The 20,837-nt window shown below is 40.8% G+C and overlaps 1 pseudogene; it reads left to right on the forward strand.

The window, feature by feature from the left end:
• The window catches only part of LOC121433790, a 127,689-nt pseudogene extending 107,191 nt beyond the window's left edge, over nt 1-20,498 (forward strand).
• Nucleotides 20,499-20,837: the final 339 nt, after the last annotated feature.

Genomic DNA, 20,837 nt, shown 5'->3' on the forward strand with positions numbered 1-20,837 from the left:
ACCTGGAAGAGTGATTGGCACTAAACCCAAGTACCTACGTGCAACCCCTGAACCTACAGGGTGGAAGAAGAGGACAAACTCCTACAGGTTGTATTTTGACTTTTATAATTGGATGTTTCTTTCCCACTCACCAGTTCCGAGTAACCACAAGGAGGCTTATATTAATTACAAACTTTCGGTCCACAACTCAGGCTTCTTACTATCTATCCCTTTTACGTAAATTAACCCATTCTTATATGTTTACCCACATAGTGTTACCTTTATTAACGTGGCACATCCATCTCCTGCTCCCTCTGCACCTGACTGGTGACTCCTGACTCCACCCTTCTCCTTCCCATCATCATTAGCATGGTTGTCTCACCTATACTTCCTGCTTGACTACTGGCCAATCAGCGTTTTATTAAATCAATTTGAGTGACAAATCTTTACAATGTATAAGAGCAATCTTTCACAGCAGACTTCCACAGATGTGCTGTTGCACACAAGCACAGAGATACACACACACACACACAGAGAGAGAGAGAGAGAGAGAGAGAGAGAGAGAGAGAGAGAAGTTAAAAAGTTAATATACAGGAAATAGGCGTGTCTTTAATCTAATTATTCAAGAAGCAGAGGCAGGCAGATCTCTGTGAGTTTGAGGTCAGCCTGACTTATTTAATAAGTTCCAGGCCAGCCAGAGCTAAATATATATAAACACCTAACTTGTGAAATCAGTTACTAATAGAAAAAGCCTGGTCTGAAAGTTCTTCTCTGCCTGGGCAACAAACATGTATGGGAAAAGCCTGTGACATACAAACCTGGGGAAAGCAGGAGCTCTGTAAATGACCCATGGAGTCTTGAGTTTCATGGCCCAAGCTTTTGAACTTATCTATTCTCAGGAGTATCTTCTTGCCTTCATTTCTTCTTCCTTCCACTAAATATATTATTGATTTGGGGTCTAAATAAATGGCTCCCTGTTTAAGAGTGTTTACTGCTTTTCCAGAGGACCCAGGCTAAGTTTCCAGAACCCACATATTCACTCACAACTAACAGTGACTCCAATTCTAGGGGACCCAAGTCTTTTGCTGACCTCCTCGGGCTCCTGAATAGACATTCACTCAAACACATACATATGCACACAAAATAAAATAAATAAATCTTTGTGCACATGTGCTCCAGTACCTGAGGTGGCCAGAAGATGATGTCAGATCCCCTGGAACCAGAGCTACAGCAGTTATCAGTCAACATGTGTTTGCTAAGAGCTGAACCCAGGTCTTCTGCAAAAGCAAGAAGTCATTATTCCAGTTCCCTTCTCTTTCTTTCTTTCTTTCTTTCTTTTTTTTTTTTTTTGTTTTCTTCATAGCGCAGATTGACATAGGTTCTCACTGCGTAGCCCTGGCTGGCCTAGAACTGGCTACACAGGTATCATAGAGATCTACCTGCCTGAGACTCCTAAGTTTAAGAGGTAGTGGTGTGCAGCCCCATGCCCATCCCACCCCTAGCTTCCCTCTTTTCTTTACTTTCTTAGTAAAATGTTTGTTCCTATTTCTTCTTAGTAAAATGTCTTACCTGTATTTCTATCTCTAAACTTGTGTCCCTGGTGCAATTCTTTATCCTGGTTCACAATAAACCCCAGTCAGTGTTCTTTGTGCTCTGATCCATGATTATCATGCCATCTTCTCACACTTAAATGAAGAAATGTTAGTATTTTCATTTTAAACAAAAACAAAACTGTACATTTCTTCCCTTAGTATTCTGAATGTACTTAGTGATTTTTTTTCTTTCATAGAAAGGCAGCTTTAATGGTATACAACTTACATGAATAAATTTTCATTTAATTACACAATTTGAAAAGCAATATTAAATGAGTCCTGGGAACACAAGTGTAGAGCTAATGAGCACTGCAATCAAAGTACAGAAAAAGCAGGGGTAATGGCACATGCTTTTATTTCTGGCTCTCAAGAGGCAAGACTGGCTGATCTACACACTGAGTTTTAGGCCAGTCAGGGCTTAATGGTGAGGTCCTTTCTCCAAATAAACAACAATAAAAAAATCAAACACAAAACCAAAACATTTCCATCATTCACAAAATTCTCTCAAGCTCTGTGGTGTTGAGTCTCCTCCCTTTACTAGCAAACTATCTCTTTTCTGACTCCACAGCCTCCCTGTCCTCTGCCCTCCCCTGTTCCCACCTCTCCCCACTTTTCTCACTGACCTGGAGCTCAGTATGTATTAACACAATGGCAGCAACTCTCACACTAAGCCGATGACATTTCCAGTCACAGGTTGTCCAAGCTGGCAATAGAAAATAGGGGTTCTTTTCTGCAGTTCCACGGGCGAGTATGAAAGTGCACACAACCTCGGGAGACCTCAAAACACCATCTGCTGTTTGCATTTGCAAGAACAGATCGCAACTCTGTTGGGCATCATACACATTTGACTTGACTAAGATAAGCCCCAATGTGCCTAAACCTTGCAGTCTGTGTGGAATGATCATCCATCCTCATTTCATGAGGTGCATATGTAGATCTTATGGATGCTTTCAAATCTGTGAATAATTCAGAAGCGAGCACTGATGTGTGTATCATTCCATTACAAATAGAGGCACTAAGAAAGTAGCTGACTGTGTGAGTGGATTCAATGAAAGTACCCTGCTATCACTCCAGGTTAATAAGAATTAGTATTGGGATCCAAGAGCTAAGGGAGCATGGAAAAAGCTTTAGCAGCAACCAATATAGCATGAGAAGATTCATCCCTTATATTAACTGTTCTGTCAAAATAACAATATTGAATACAGGGACATGGAGGGAAAATTAAATTTTATTTAATTTTCTATAATTCAATCATTCCTTAGGAGCCATCTGGATTTTTTTTTCTTGTTTTGATCTCTCTCTCTCTCTCTCTCTCTCTCTCTCTCTCTCTCTCTCTCTGTGTGTGTGTGTGTGTGTGTGTGTGTGTGTGTGTGTGTGTGAGAGAGAGAGAGAGAGAGAGAGAGAGAGAGAGAGAGAGACTCATTATGTGGGCACAACTTGCCTGGAAATAACTATATAAAATAGACAGAGTTGGAACTCACATATATAATAAGCAAGTAAACACAATCTTAAAATAATAGTAGCAATATTGATGGATCCAGCAAGATGGCTCAGTGAGAAAAGAAGCTTACTGCCGAGGATGACAACTGGAGTTCCCTAGAACAACATGGGTAAAAGGAAAAATAAACTGGCTGTTGCAAGTTGTCCATTGACCACACACATGCACCTACCACCACATGCTACTTAACACCACCACAAGTTAATGACTAAGTGTAACACAAATTATTTAAAATCTCTTTAATGGTTTTGTAGGCAATTTTAAAGGATCCATGTTTGTTCAACTTTGCCTGAATATCTTTATTGTTCCCAATATCAGGTAAAACTCCCCAACATGGTATTCATATGGCATCAACTCCAGAATATTCTCTTATAGGAGAGTATACTATAAATGCTCTATAAGCTGACACCCACCTCCAAAATGTTCTCTTATAGTATAGTAGTATACTACATGCACTCTGTCTATAAGCACACATAGTATAATCTTGAGAGGAGATGGGAATAATAGTTCACTCTAGGACAAGCTTGGTTTTTCTCAGCTGCACTGTTCTAGCTCCATATCCATTTACTGATGCCCATTGCTCCTGTTCTTCTTGGTGCCATAAATTAGAGTTCACTCAACTCCAGGATCAACTAAAGCCCAGGTGTTTTGAACACTAATATGGGAAGAAAATCTACGATTCATCATGAGGCCGTTGATGACTTATATGGGCCTTACTTATAAGCAACTTTGGTTTTCTCTTCAGAGAAGTCTTTGTGATAATTCTCTCCCCAGGATTTCTAATTCCAAAGCATATTGTATAGTGGGGATTATCTACATGTCCCTGTTTTCTCCTCTTTTCATTCCTTCAGTGGGCTATTGTTCATGTTTTAAAGCCTTCCAAAGGCTCACAGTGATAAATCTGGCTGTCACTTTCCCCCTTAGGAACTCTAGCACCACACAAATCTTGCCATACTCCCATTTCAGTGATCCTGGCAGGCTTCATCATCCGTCTGCCACCACTTTCCTCCCCTTGTGAGAGCTTTAGCACTGTACAAGCCCATCCTTGTGCTGTTTTAAATCGTTTAGATGTCTTTCCTTCCTCATTAAGATCTTGACCCACCACAAGGCTTAGCAGATCCACTGAAACCCAATACTAATACTGAGGTACCTGACAAAATAACTCTTCTATGAACACAGTCTTATCAGCACCATGTATATCAAACACTGCCTCACACATGCCTAATCCCTCTTGTCTCCAATATTCATAGAACCCTCAGTCGGCAATAACCAAGTGTCCCATCTATATGTTGCCTTGGATCATGCAGTCTTTTTTTTTCAGCAGGATGGGTAGGTAGTTATAGCATGTGCTTTCTCCACTTCCATATCATTCAGATGGATATCATCTGTGATCACTTCTATAGCATTACAAGTTGGGAATGTCAATGACTTTTTCTCTAGACTGCTTCCTGAATGGGGCAATGATATTTTTAGGGGACTCTGATAAAATTGGAATAATATTTAAGTCCTGGAAGAGCTAGATGATTTATTTTCATTTACTCTCTGAGTGATAGGAAAGTGTATAACTGATATGAAGTCTTGTCTGGAGTAGTCTGTGAGGCTAAAAAATCTCATTTAGCAACTTTGAAGTTTTTCTGAATGCAGGATTTTTAGGAAACTTCAACAGAAGCATTCAGAGAGGCTGGATCATCTGGACCATGTGTATTGTCTTTATTGGTGTCTGTTTTTTTTTCTGAAAACACACAAACTTAAAGGTAACATGTATCTGTATTAATGCAGTGTGGAATGCGGAGTAAGCAAAAGTCAGCTAAAGACGAGTTTTGTTTTCTGTTTGAATAGATAAAAAGCATCTGTTAACTTTATAAGTTTATTTAGACTGTATAACCAACTAAACCTCTATCCCCGCCATATGAAAGGATGTCATATAATAATAAGTCATGAAAATTCTGTACTCAACAAAATTTATCATGTCTCATCCAGTCTCAGAGGTAGATCCCATGTAGAGGGATCAGCATATGTCACCTGTCCTGTAGTCTTTCTTGGCTTTTATCCTCATGACTGTAACCAAAATCCTCAGGAGGCCTCCCCCAATCAAATCCCATCTTTATTAATTTTGAAGAAAACAATAGCTTTGTGTTTCCTGCGAAAACAAAAGCAAAAACCTCTCCCACAACTCAGCATATTTTATGACTGCCATTCTCAAGTTAAGATATTTTTTTAAATATATAAGTTTAGCAGTTTCCATAATCCAAAGTCTCACAGTAACTTTTGTTTTTTGTTGTTAAAAATTCAACATGCACCATACAGGATTCAGACACCATATGTATTTCCCATCTTTACGTGGCTTTTGCCTTTTATATTAATTTACTCTCTCTTTGGAGATTTCACTTTATTTTTAAACTATTTATTTTTCTGGGACTGTCTATACCCATTTTCTTTTCTTTCTTTACCATCAAGCACATTTTTAAATAATTCTGTATTTGCTTAGAGGTTTTCTCTCTTTTTGCTCATCTGCAGCCTCCTCTAGTAGTGTGAGCCAAATCTTAAACTACTAAGCGGCAATAGGCTCTCTTCTGCTAGTATATAGCCTGACAGTTGGCTTTTCCTGCTTTGGATAAGCATAAGACTGGAGCCTCATGTCTGCAGCCCTGGCCAAGAGCTGGTCTATCCGCCCCATCTCTGTAAAGTTTCTGGGTCCACACTGCAGTAGGCATTTCTACCTAGTCTCCCACCACCGAGTAGCACACCACCTGCTACTCATAAACTCCATTCAAGAGCTTGGTAGTAAGTTTTCTTTAAAAAGCCAAGCCTATGTGTGCCACAAGCACAAAGTCTACTCAGAACTACCCCCCCTCAACTCCCCAACCCCCAACCCCCTACCTCAGCTTTTTCAGGCTCTTTGTAGATTCACATGCCAGACAATTGTCAACAAATGTATCAAACTTTCTTGTTGGAGTATCTTTGGATCACCAGTCCCCAAATAACATTACAGAAACTTGTTATTAATTATGAAAGCTTGTCCTTTAGCTTAGTCTTGTCTCAACTAGCTCTTATAACTAAATTTAACCCATTTATATTAATCTACATTCTGCCATGTGGCTTTACTTATCTTTCATCTTACACCTCCTGTTTCCTATGCATATCTAGCTGATGACTCTGCCATTCTTTTTCCCAGAGTTATTTCTCTGTTGAAAGTCCTGCCTTTATTTCGTGCCTAGCTATAGGCCATTCAGCTTTTTATTACATCAACCACAGGAATACATCTTAAGAGTGTACAATTATTCCTCAACAAAGAGAGATAGGAATGGGAAATGTTAGAGAGAGAAGAAAGCATGAGTGTGAGAGTAGAGAGATATAGTGGAGAAAGAAGGAAAGAGAGACAGAGAGAGGAGAGAGCAAGGGAAGAGAGAAGAAGACAGAGGGGTGGGAGAGAGAAAGGTTGGAGATAAGAAAGATGAGGTGGGAGAGAAGGTGAACATGGATGAAAGAAAAGAAAGAAAGAGAAGAGAAAAGAGGGGAAATTTAGGGCAAAGGGAGAGAGTTTAAAAGGAGAAAGGTAAGAGGGAGAGGGAAATGATTTGGAGAAAGGGGGGGAAATAGAAAGAAGTGGTGTTATGAGAAAGACTGAGGGAAGAGAGAACAGAGAAAGTAGAGAGATAGAAGAAAGAGATATGAGGGAAAGGAGAGAGAGATATTGGAGAAATGAGAAGGTTGTGTGAGAGAGAAGACAGAGATGAAAAAGCAAGCATAGAGAGAAACCAATAGAAGAGAAGGAGAGGAGGGTGCAGAGAGAAAGATAATGGAAAGAGTAAATAGAGAGAATAGTGGGAGTAAGGAGAAAGAAGTAATGCATAGAGGGGTAAAAGACCAAAAAGAAGAAGCAGAGAGAGGGAAAAACACAGAAGAGAGAATACAGACAAATATTGGAGAGAAAGAGAAGGGATAAACGGAATTGACAGGAGAGATAAGGGAAAGAGAGAGGAGACAAAGAGAGGAAAAAGAGAGAAAATTCAGGAAGAGGTAAGAAAGACAGAAGAGAGGAGGGAGAAGGAAAAGAGCATAAGAGATGACAGAGAGAGACTCGAGATTGGGAGACAGTGAGAGGAGGAGAGAAAAAGCATAGAGACGAGTTGGAAGAGCAAAGGGGTAGAGAGGGTAGAGAGATAAAGGTGAGAGACTGAAAGGGAAGTGGAGTGAGATAAGGAGAAAGAGGGGAATGATGGAGATAGGAGAGAATGAGAAGAGAAAAATGAAAGGGGGAAAGAGTGGGGATAGAGCTATGAGAGAAGAGTGAGGAGGAGATAATACAGGGGAGAGACAGAAATAGGAAGAGAGATCAGAAAAGGGAAATGTGAATGAGAGCAAGGAGATGGAGAGAGAAAGAAGAGACTGTAGAGATAATGGAGAAAGGGATTGAGAAGGGAGGGGGGAGAAAAAAGAATGATGGTGAAAAACAGAAGGGAGGAAAGAAGGGTGAGAGAGAAGAGAGAGAACGGAGGGAGATGGGTGAGAGAAAAAGAGAAGGGGACACATCAATGATACATAGGAGAGAGGAAGAATACAGAGACAGAGAAAGAAGAGAGATGAGAAGAAATAGGAGAGTAAGAGAGGAGAGAGGGGATGGAGTGGTGAAAGAGGAGGAAAAACAAAGGAGAGAGATATGAGATAAAAGTGAAACAGTGGGAAAAGTGAGATAGAAGAAAGTGTGAGGAGACAGGGAAAGGAGATAAAGGAATGAGAGGAAAGACAGAGTGGGGGCGATGGGACAGAGAGTGAAGAGAGTGATAAGAGATAGAAGAAAGAGTGGGCAGAGGGGATTATAGAAAGGGTAGATAGAGTAGAAGAGGAAGAGAGGAGATAAAGAGGCCAGCAAGAGAACAAAATGAAAGAGAGGTGTTTTAGAAAGGAGTAAGAGGGAGAGAGAAATAGGGTAGAGAGAGAAGAGAGAAGGAGTGAACAGATGCAGTGAGATTTGGAAAAGATAGGCCCAAGGAATGCAGGAAAAGAGAGTAGAAGTGAGACAGTGTATAAAGAGAGAGAAGAGAGTAAGAGAAGAGAGATATAGATAGGGTTGAAAAGAATAGGAAAGAGATGAAGAAAAGAGAAAGAGGATAGAGATACAGAGATGCAATATGAGAGAGAGAAGAGAAAGGAAAGGGAGGAGAGCAAGAGCTATGAACAAGAAAAGAGGGATACAGAAAAGTGAGAAGTAAGAGAGGAGGGATAGAGAGGAAATTAGAGGGGAGAGAGGAAGGTGAATGGCGGTAAGAAAGAAGGTATAGAGAAAGGAGAGAGAGAGAGAGAGAGAGAGAGAGAGAGAGAGACAGACAGACAGAGAGAGAGAGAGACAGAGAGAGAGCGCGCGCACTAGTACACCTCCAGTGAACTCCTTAAAGGAGAAAGTTAGTTAAGAAAAGAATTAAGTCATCAGGGGATTCTAGAGGGGAAGGTTTCAGGTGGTAGATAGAGCTAAAAGGTTTATTTTCAGTAAAATTATGACTAGGACACGGATTGTTTAAATCAGCATGCTGCTTCTTTTCTCCCAGTATGCATAGAGGCTACCAGGTAACCAGGCAACAACCTACATAAACAGGGAAAAGCTGATGGTTCTTGATCAGATAGCACATACACCAGATGCTGCAGTTTCTACAGACTTTAGTCTGGAGTTAGATTTGCTGCTGTAAGTGAAAAAGAGACCTGGCTCTCTAAATTATCAGTTCCAGGGTATGCTATTATCAGCCATTCTGATTATGAATGTTTTGGGTCTTTCTATGGTTTGCATTTAATTATCTCTTCTGTTTTCCTTGTGAGTCCTGAACTAAAATCATCAGTAAACTGAGGTGAAGGTGACCGGAAGGAGCTAGGAATCTTTTAAGTGGGGTAAAACCAGAACAGCAGCTTGGGCAGGTAGTAATTCTGTGTCCTTGGAGATCCATGAATATCTAAGATGAAATGCTCTATGCCTGGCCCCTAAGCACTGATCAAATGCCTGCTGATAAAGATAATTGCAGGAAGGCAAATCTCTGCACTTAACTGAGAGAGAGGAACAAGGCCAGGCAGTGGGAAACTGTTTTCATGAAACAGTTCTGAACTGTGAGAATTAATTCCAAATATGTAACAGAAAGAGAAGACAACTACAGAAAAAAAAATCCACAGCAAAGGACAGCCACTTATTCACAAAGAAATAATGCCCTAATTGTTGGACCCTCCCCTGACCCTACAAAATAAAAATCCCAATCTCTGGACTTGAAATTCCACCAATTTCCACCCTTAAAAGTTCCACCCCTTTCTCAAGAAACTCTATATAAGCCTGTATCCTGTTCAGTTTGCTGCTATTTCTTGCCCTAGCAGAGGCAGCCATCCCCGATCTTTTTCCTCCCAATAAAACTCTTGTGTGAGGTTTGCTGTGCAGTGTGACTTTGTGATAGTCCTTGGCTCCTGGCTGCCAGGATACCTCCCATCCGAACTGTAATGCTTGTGTGAAGCTCTGGTAACTGCATCTCTAATCACTACTCTACTATTAAATTTGTGTTCCTGTCTTTGCTAGTACAACCATGAATATTGCTATAGTACATAGTAAGTTCCAGGACATACACAATCCATATCTTAAACAAACAAAATATAAATAAATAGATCACCTTGGGCCAGTGAGGTGAGCTGGCTTATATAGTAAAAACATTTGTCAGTGAGCCTGACTACCCAAGTTGCATCCCTGGGCCCGTCTGCTAGAAAGAAAGGGTGTTTGTTTTTGTCCTCTGACCTTCAAATATACACCTGGAAGACCCTCCTTACCCCACACCTAAAGTTAATTTCTTTGTCAAGGTACTCAAGCACAGAAATACGTTGATCACTGCCTCTTTTCATGTGTAAAGAAGGTTCCGATTCAACAGTGAAAAGCTAAAGGTGGTGTTTGTGCGACCTCTTCTGGCAAACAGGCCTTCATGCATTTTTACCTGAGCAATGCAAAAATGCTGGGCATGCCATCTACCTTCAGTCATTTTTTTTGTCAAACATCGTGGGTCATTTTCTCAAAAGGAAAACCAAGGTGTCCACTAACCTGCAAGATAACCCCACTGCTTCCCACTCACCTCCCTCTAGTCATTTGAACTGAGGAGACCATGATAAAATAAAATGGTATGAGTATGTATCCACAACCATAGTTATATCTGGAGGGAACCTACATACAAGAATGTTGAATTTTTTTTGTTTGTTTTTTTTTTTCGAGACAGGGTTTCTCTGTGGCTTTGGAGCCTGTTCTGGAACTAGCTCTGTAGACCAGGCTGGTCTCAAACTCACAGAGATCCACCTGCCTCTGCCTCCCGAGTGCTGGGATTAAAGGCGTGCGCCACCATCGCCCAGCATGGAATGTTGAATTTTTAAGGAGATAGTGTAACCCTGCCTTTCATGAATATTACATATGTTCTTCATTAGAAACATCAACAGTAAACTGCAGGTGAAGCTAAAAGACTATGGAGAGAAAGAAGTGTAGTTAAAGAGCTTAGATGAGAGAACGGGGTCAGTCGGGGTAGGGATGGGGATGGGGACAGAGGCTGAAAATATGTCTGGGCAGTTAAGAGTGCTTTATGTAGCTCTGGTTCCAAGTCACCATATCAAAGCTAACAATCGCCTGCAGTTTCCAGTTCCAGGATATGCAGTGCCGTTTTCTAGTCTCTGTCTGCACTCATATGGTGCACCCATTAGACAACAAAGCAGGCAAAACACCCATTAACATAAAAAACAATTGAGGAGAGGAAGAAAGAGAGGGAGGACAGGAGAGGGAGGAGAAAAGGGAGATGGAGAGAGAGACTACACGTACAAATCGTGTACAGGTCCCAGTTTCAACCATGGTACATAAACTATTTCCTATGCAGAAAACACAGCTAGACCCATAAAAACATCAGAATTACCTAGCCAATCAGAATTACCTATAACCCGATAACACCAAAAAAATGCCCTCCTTTACATAGCAAAATTTTCTTGCTGGGAAATATTAGGCAATATTGCTCACCCTAATCTAAAGAGGATTCTTTCTGTAAGTCTAACCATGAAAGCATAAACTTTGATATGTGCAAAGATAAACTCCTAGCCTTAGTTAATGGTGTTATCTCTCAAATATAAACTCCTACTTTCAGTCAAGGGTATTGGTAAATGTGTATCTTCCTAAAATATTCCTCCCTATAAATATCAGTTATCTCAAAAAGTACATGAGTAGAGGACATTTATAAACAAGAGGGTGCTATAGGGTATTTGGTTAGGGAAAAAGTATCTATGTAAAATAATACTGGAGTGGGTGCAAACAATTATCCTCTAAGCCAAACTCATAAGGCTTTCTAACTCACTCATTTCTCCAGACATTATTACAAATTTATTGAGTGTGATTTATAAAATAACACATGTAAAATTTGGGCTTTTGTGGGTTTTGCATTTTCTACTAATATTTTATTCACTTCCGTTCTTGTCTGTGCCTCACTGGTTGCTAGGTTTCTGAATTCATCTTGGAATGATGAAGTTTGATCTTATACTCTGTGCCCAGAAGTGAAACAGCATACTTTATAATATCTGCAATGACAAGTTCATTTTGGGTGTCTCTTTACTAAGAGATATATCTTGGAAGAGGAATGATTTCCTTCTGTTCATGTTTAGCCTATAACTATTGGAATAGACCAGGCTGGTCTCCTATTCCTGGAGATCTGCCAGCATCCTCCTTGAATACTGGGACTAATAGCACACACCACCATGCCAGGCAGTTTCTTCTTGGCATCTCACAAACACAAACAATTAAATTCTGATGTGCTCACTATAAAGTATGCCATTTGTTTATGGGATTTAGGACAATAATTGAATTCTTCCATGACATCTGATGTGACTTGTAAAGTGAAAACTTTTATCAGGTCAGAAGACACTGGCATGTGTTGTCCAGTGGCATTCAGTGTCCTGGGGTCCCCAAGACATACCTTGTTTCTGAAAGACCTTTGGACTTTTGCTGGGCTGAGGAGTGAGCAATTGTGCCTTTCTTTGACTAGGGCTGAGTTTTTGTTAGAAATAAGGAACACTCTTGAGGGGAGGATTACTCAGGTCTGCCCTCATTCTCAACTCTGGAGCAAACCAAGGCAGACACTGTTCAAGTACACAGAATTTATACTTCCACTAGGTTGCAACCTACACCTGGTTTGCACATTCTCATAGCCTCAGGATGAGCACATGAAGACATTATGCCAGAAGAGGTTGAAACAGAAACACCACCTTCTTTTCTCTACTTGAAGAGTGTGGTTATCACACCTGACTAACCTTTTACACAGCACAGATCTGTAGTCAGAATGGAGGAAGATGATACTTTAAGTCTCATCTCTAGCATGGATTAGAAGTTGGTATGGGGTCCTATTAAATCACACAATGTTATATTGAAGTTTTAGCTAATACCAGAACACCTGCTGCATCCACCCAAACTCACATACTTATCTCAAGTGAATCACACAGATCTTCTACTCAAAACCGGCTACTCCCACCCAGCCTGTTGCCTTGTCCCAGACCTCAATTCCAGCAGGCACTCCCTGGCCACTCTAACCAAAAAAGCAAGGAGGCTAATGGCAGATCTTTACCTCTCCCTCCAAACCCCCAGGCTCATCCCAAGCTCTGTAGCAGACTTTCCATTGTGGCCTCTCCTCACTCTCTGCCCCCGTTCCCGGGGATGAACTAAGCAGATTGCAATGGAACACCCTGCTCTCATTCCTCCTTTGAATCCCAGATGTGCCCCCTCTCAAGTCCTTCCTCATTCCTAAGTGTCAGAAGTCAATACCCAGAAACACATTCTATCTGGAACCTCCAGTGACCACACCATTTAGGACCCCAGAAGAATTTCCTAAGTAGCAGTGCACAGCCAGCACACTCTCCTAAAAGCCAGAGAGAAAACAAAAACCTAGAAACAAAATATCCACCCAACAAAGACAATAACAGATATATTAGCACTTAGAAATACAATTTTCTCAATGCTGACATTGTCTAGACACCAGCAGAGAAACAAAATCAATAACAACCAGGACAGTATGTCTCCACTAGAGTCCAGCAACCCTACCACAGAAGGGTTTCACAGAATATTTCAACATAGCTAAAGCACACAAAAAGACCTTCAAACATTATTATCAGTATAATAGAGATCATCAAAGGGGAAATGAATAAACCCCTTAAGGAAACCTATTAAAACACAAACTGTGGAAAGAAATGAATGAAACTGTTCAAGACTTGAACATAGAAAGAGAATCAATAAATAAAACTTAAACTGAACAGTGACATCAGGATATTTGAAGGCAAACTTGAAAGAAGAATCCTGAATGAGGTAACCAAGACCCAGAAATATAAACATAGTGTGCATTCACTCATAAATGGACATTAGCTGTAAAGTAAATGACAACCATGCTACAATCCACAGACCCAGAGAGGCTAGGTAACAAGTAGAGTTCAAGTGAGGAGAGTGGACACTTGGATCTCCTGGGGAAGGGGAAGTAGAAGAGATTTCTTGGGCAGACTGGGGACAGATGAGAATGGGAACATGAGGGATCAGGTTTGAGAGTGATGTACAGGGAGAGAATTTTGAAAGAGACAACTGGAAAGTTGTTGGAGGCTGCTGGTTCATTTCCCGGCCACCCAAACTTCCAAAATAATCACACAGAAGCTATATTATTTGCAATACAGTTTGGCCAATAGCTGAAGCGCATTGCTAGCTGTCTCTAACATCTAGAATTAACCCATTTCCATTATCTTATATTTTACCACGATCTTCGTGTTCTGTTGTGAGGAGCGGCAGGCTGCATTTCCACCCAGCTCCCGCATGGCTAGCTTTATACCCAAAATAACAACACACAAATTGTATTCTTTTAAACAATGCTTGGCCCATTAGCTCTAGCCTCTTACTGGCTAACTCTCACATCTTGATTAACCCATTTCTAATAATCTGTGTAGCACCACAAGCTGGTGACTTACCGGAAAAGATCTTAACCTGCGTCCATCTTGGAGAGGAGAGCTATAGCATCTGCCTCACTGCCTTCTTCCTCCCAGCATTTAGTTCTGTTTACTCTGCCTACCTAATTTTCTGTCCTATCAAAGGGTCAAGGCAGTTACTTTATTAACCAATGAAAGTAACATATAGACAGATGACCCTCCTCTATCAGTGTTCTACCAGCAAGGTTCCAGCTGATAGCTCATGTCTTTCTCCTCTAGCAGCTACATGGCATCTCTCTGACTCTGCCTTCTTTCTGCCAGTATTCAGTTTAGTTTTCCAGCCTAGCTCTGTTCTAACTGACTATAGGCTCAAAGCAGTTTCTTTATTCATTAACCAATAAAACAACACATACACAGAAGAACTTCCCACATCAGAAAGGAAAGATAAATACATGTGTTCTCTAATAAGAGGGTATTAGCCATTCAGTAAATAAATGGTCAGTCTATAATATGTAGACTGAGAGAGGTTAAGTACAGAGTAAGGGACTAGAAGGAACAGATAGGAAAGAGAAATAGAATGGATAGGTTTGGATGGGTGGGAGGGCTATAATGGCAGGATCAAGTGAAGACAGAACAGGTTGAGGAAAAAAATATGGGGAGAGACAACTAAAATTAAGGGACATTTGAGTAGTAGTATGAAAAGTTAATACAGTAAAAACTTTCTAAAAATACATATATATATGAAGACATTTTAAATAAAATCTCCCAGTGGCAGAAACAGGGTCTCAACCGTTCATTTTTTGTAATCAAACAAAGTTTTTTATACTAGGATTGGGTTATGTATAATTGAATTGTTGGCCAAAGAGATTCCATGGAAATCCCCAAACAACCCATTATGTCACCAAGACAATAAGTTACTATCCACAAACTGATACCAAGGTCCCATTGCTGAAGACAATATGTAAACAACTCAGTGACTGAATATAGAAAAGGGGAACTTGTGCTCACCTAGAGACTTCAGCCCTACAAGCTAGCATTTTTGGTGTAGGAAGATACTCTCCACTCCACTATAGAGTAACATGAACACCAAGACAACCACAAACCATTTTGTCTACAATGGTGTATTGTCTGCAAGATATGCTAGGAAAATGGTGGCACAAACTTGAGGGAATAACAACCAATAACTGATTTGACTTAAGACCCATTCCTTGAGATAGAACCCATACCTGACACTGTATAACCAAGAATCAAAAACTAGCCCAGGAATCTAGGGTAAAACTGAATACTACTGGCCTAAGAAAAAAATGATAAAACAACTCCTTATGATATCCATAGATCAGTACCTTTGGTTTCCTCTCACAACAAAGACCCACAGTCAGATATTACATTACAAGTGAGAGACCTTGAAACACTCAATCCTAAATGGGATGTCTCCATCAAATCCCTCCCATCAGAGTTCAGGGAACCCAGTAAAGGAGGAGAAAGAATGACTGACTGTAAGATGCAGATGGATGGAAGACACCAAGAAAATAGGTCCCTCTCAATCAACATGTGGTGCTGGAGAATTGTCTGTATTCTGTCAATCATGTTATAAATAAATGCTGATTGGCCGGGCAGGAAATATAGGCAGGAAAACCAGACAGGAAGTAGAAATGATGTAATGAGAACAGGAGAATTCTGGGAAGGAGGAAGCTGATTCCTCCCACTCCTGCCCAGACCACCAAAGCAGCAGGATGTGATCTGCCCCACAGAAAAAAGGTACTGAGCCACATGGCTAATATAGATCAGAAAAATGGGTTAATCAAGATGTGAGAGTTAGCTAATAAGAGGCTACAGCAAATGGGCCAATCAGCTTTATAACTTACAGAGATCTTTGTGTGATTTTTCTCTGGGACTAAACAGCTGGGGTACTAGGCGGGACAGAAACCCAAACAAACAAGCAGGCCTGGCCCCTTCATGCTACAAACATGAGCAAATCTCATATTAACTCTCAGAAACTGAAGCAGCATGCTCAGGGCCTGCAAGGGTCTGCACCTAGTCCTATACATACATACGTAAATACATTATAGCCCCCAGTTTAGTGGTTTTCCTTTCTTTGGTCCAGTCAGTGTTTTTCTGTACCAGTCCTGAATGTCAAGAACTTGCTCTATAGACCAGACTGGCCTTGAACACATTGAGATCTGCCTACCTTGGGGCCCCTGAGTGCTGGGATTAAAGGTGTGCACCTCCATATCCAGTTCAGTTTGGTGTTCTTAAGGGATTTCTGAGGATGAAAATGAGTGGGTTTATAATTCTTGTGCCTTCTCTTGGTCTTATTTCCTTCCATTAATTTATCCTGTCCAATTTCGATGTGATAGTTTTTCTTTTATCTTACTATATTTTATTCTGCTATATTTTAATATTTAACCTTTGGTTTTCTAATGACAGAAAGGGAGTTGATCATATGGGAAGAAGGAAGTGGGAGGATCAGACAGAGGAGAAACCATAATCAAGACATGTTATGTGGGAAAAGAATCTATTTTCAATAGAGGGAGAGAATGTAGGTTGGTACAATTGTCTCTTTGGTCATTGTCCACCCCTTGAGGGTGTTTTATTTTATTCCTTAATCAGTCCTGTCTTTCTTATTTAAAAAACTAAAAAGCAAAAGTTTCATTTGGTGGTACTATTAGGACTGCATATCATTTGAAAATAAATATACCTAATCAGCTCTTCAGTTCTACATATGTATGTGCTAGAGAAAATGTGAAAGAAATGATGAAGTTCATGTTGTACAGTGACCTGAACCCTAGTGAGCAGCAAAAAAGGAGAAAGAAAGAAAGAAAGAAAGAAAGAAGAGAGGGAAGGAAGGGAGGGAAGGAAGGGAAAAAGAAAGAGAGGAAGGGAGGAAGGAAGGAAGCAAGGAAGGAAGGAAAGAAAGAAAAAAAAGAAAGAAAGGAAAGGAAGTCACTATTAACCTCAAGGAAGCATTTCAAACTGATAGACCATTAATTATTATATATGAATTGTAGGAAAAATAAAGCAAAAGATTATCTTAACAAATACTGATAAAAAGACTGGATATGTTTTTATTTTTAATATTAGTAGTAGAAGTATATGAGTGTGTGTGTGTGTGTGTGTGTGTGCGCGCGCGCGCGCATGCTTGGGTGCAAGTATATGCAAATGCTATGTGATCTTGTTCGCTACCAACTGCACACAGAACTCTGTCTTTCCAAGGCAGTGTCCCCAGTGGCTCTGGAACGAAGTATTTATTAAGCCATTCTACCTCCATGTGGAGAAGTGGTTTCAGGTTGACAGTGTTACATGTAACATGGCTTGTTTTTGTTGTGGTTGCTGCTGTTTGTTTATTTGCTTGCTTGCTGTGTTTTGTGTGTGTGTAATTCTAAATTATAATTTAAAACTATTCATTTTTATGTTGGGTTCCCTGGAACTGGCATTGCAGATGGCTGTGAGCCAACATGTGGTTCCTGAGAACTGAACCCAAGTCCTCCACACAATAAACAAGTGATTTTAAATCACCAATTCACCTCTTTCGCTTCTTAATTCTAAATTCTAAATCACAGAACATATGTGCTCTGGAAAACTCTTCGCTCACCATGTCTTTCCTTTGGCACCCTTCCCTGTCCCATGCATCATTTTGGTTTCTTACTAGAATCCCCTGCTATTATTCACAGACCCAAGCAGAACTGCAGCTACACACACCCATCCTTTCTTCACAAACAACAGCACCCCTGTTGTTTGCTTTGTCACTGATCCTGTCTCAGAGCAGCCTTCTTGGCCTGCCCCTATTGAGAGTGCGTGTTTCAGAATATGGATTCTGGCCACAAGAGGGCAGAGGATCGCTTTCGGAGGAACGCCTTCCTTCAGGTTCAGTGAGCCTGTAGAGCATGCTTCGTAGACTAAATACACTGGACATGAGAGAGTTTCCCTCCTGACACCAGCAGTTGGTGGAACCCTATCCTGTGCCCCGGTGTGTGTTTCGAGCTAGCCAGGAACAGCTCTTGGTTCCATGTCTGCCAGCTACAACTTGGAGCAAGGGTAAAAATGAGGAAATGAGGTCACTAAATTGTCTTTTTAAAGCAGTAAAAGACGTAAATAATTATATCAACATTACACAAACCCCTTCCAACACCAAAGTTGTAACGGTAACTTTGAATGGGAAAAATGTACATGAAATTGTTCATGAGAAATTCTCAGATTAATTCACTGTCTGGACATGAAGATCAATGGACTTGGATGATATGAAAAGAATACAACACCCACATACAAGATACCAACTCCTGATTCTTGACAAAGATAAAAATAACATTGAAAGAAAGACAGTGTTTTCAACAAACGTTATTGGGAAGACTTGAAACCCATAAGTAGAATATTGAAACTAGATCCTTAACTCTCGATCTCCATAAAAAGCAACTCTAAATAATTGAAGGCCTTAATATGAAACAATAAATTCTAAAACTATTAGAGGAGAAAGAAGGAGAACAATTCAAAATGCAGGTGTAGACTAATAATCTTTTTTGGTTTATCTCATATTTAGCTCCTCGTCTACAGGGTTTGGAGGCTCACCTGATTAAGCACAAGCTTGTTAGAAGCTGTTTTATAATCTAACCAGCTACAATCAGCTGAACTCAAAGAAAGGACAATAACTCCTTATGTATGTCCCTAAAAACTTCAAGTGACAAGTGGGGCTGGTGTGACTGGACCACATACATCCCTACTCTCTTTTGCCTAACTTGGTCAACTCATACCCAGCTATAAACCCTCTTATTTGTTTTCTTCAGCACTGCAGTTTCTGCTGTTTTAACCCTTGATCTTCCTTTTAACTACAGGCTTGGTTCTCACTGTAACATCCATGAGCAACAAACAGTTTCTGCCCCAGGACCTTTTTCCTTAATACCTACAGACAGCTAGTTCCTGCCACATTATTTACAACAGTTAAGTTATAGAAACAGCCTAAGCATTCCACAGCAAAGGAAAGGAAAAAGAAAAGGTGGGTTATATGCATACTGAAATATTTTCAAGCATAAAGGAGATTGAACTTATATATTTGCGAGAATAGATGCAACTGTAGATAATACTATTATCAAAAATAAGCCAGTCTCAGAAATACAGGTATCTTGTGTTGTGTTTTTTTATTTCTGTTTTTTTATGTGTATGGGTATTTTACCTGTACGTCTGTGCACTACATGTGTGTCTGGCGCCTGAGGAGGCCAGTGGGATCCCTTGAGACTGGTTAGTCGCCATGTGGATGTTGGGAATCAAACCCACATTCTCTCTAAGAGCAGCAGTGCTCCTAGCCACAGATCATTTCTCTGACACCAATGTCATGTTTTATCTCATACATGATTTCTAGATTTTACACAGATATGTAAAAGCATGTATGTCTATATGACATTTAGAAAAGTAAAACTGGGAGAAGAAAGGTGGTTTCAGAGGCCAGAGGACTTAGGTGAAAGCAGCAGCAGCTGAGGCAGTGAACTGCATCAGGGAGGTTTCCTGTGGTCAAGCAGAAAGCAGTGAGAAGCCCAATGCTGAGGACATGATGTCCAAAAACTATTACTTTGACTCCTATGCCCACTTTGGCATCCATGAGGAGATGCAGAAGGATGAGGTGACCACCGTTACTCCATCTTTCACAATCAGCACCTCTTCACAGACAGGGTAGTCTGGATGTGGGCTCAGGCACCAGCACCCTGTGAATGTTTGCAGCCAAGGCAGAAGCCCTCAAGGTCATTGGGATTGAATATCCAAGAATTTCTGATTATGCTGTGAAGATTGTCAAAGCCAACAAGTTAGATCACATGGTGACCATCATCAAAGGCAAGGTGGAGGAGGTGGAGAAAGTGGACATCATCATCAGCGAGTGGATGGACTATTGTCTCTTCTACGAGTCCATGCTCAACACCGTGCTGCATGCCTATGACAAGTGGCTGGCACCTGATGGCCTCATATTCCCAGTCCAGGTCACCCTTTATGTGACAGCCATTAAGGACCGATAGTGCAAAGACTACAAGATCCATTGGTAGGAGAATGTATATGGTTTCGATATGTCCTGCATCAAAGACGTGGCCATCAATGAGCCCTTGGTGAACATGGTGTAACCAAAGCAGCTGGTCACTAATGCCTGCCTCATAAATGAGGTGGACATTTATACAGTCAAGGTAGAGGACCTGACCTTCACCTCCTCCTCCTGCCTACAAGTGAAGAGGAATGACTACATGCATGCATTGGTGACCTACTTCAACACCGAGTTCACCCGATGCCACAAGAGGACTGGCTTTTCTACCAGTCCTGAGTCCCCATATACACACTGGAAGCAGACTGTGTTCTACACGGAGGATGACTTAAGAGTGAAGACTCTTAAGGAGATCTTTTGCACCATTGGCATGAGGCCCAATGCCAAAAACAATCGTGACTTGGACTTTACCATCGACCTGGACTTCAAGTGCCAGCTATGTGAGCTTCTCTCTTGCTCCCTCACCTACCCGATGCGCTGAGGTGGCTCGAGGCTGGTCCTCCTGCAGAAGGGGGCTTAGGGACTGGGTTTATAGGATGGGAGGGTATATCATGACTGTGTTCTTCATAACTTATGTTTTTATATGATTGCATTTACGCCAATCCATCCTCAACTGACAAAAAAAGTAAAACTGTTCACAAATTAAAAAAAAAGAAAAGGAGAGGTAAGAAAAGATAGCATAATAGTGTTAAGGGGGAGAATATGACCACAAATACAGTACACATTTATATGAAAATTAGACACATGCATTCACTTGCAGAGTAATAGTAGAATGGGTCAGGAGGTCAAAGGACTTGATGAACAAGTCTGAGGACCTGAC

This window comes from Microtus oregoni, unplaced genomic scaffold (assembly GCF_018167655.1).
Source record: "Microtus oregoni isolate MIOR12 unplaced genomic scaffold, Mior012 000041F_ref0000270, whole genome shotgun sequence".
NCBI classification, from domain to species: domain Eukaryota; kingdom Metazoa; phylum Chordata; class Mammalia; order Rodentia; family Cricetidae; genus Microtus; species Microtus oregoni.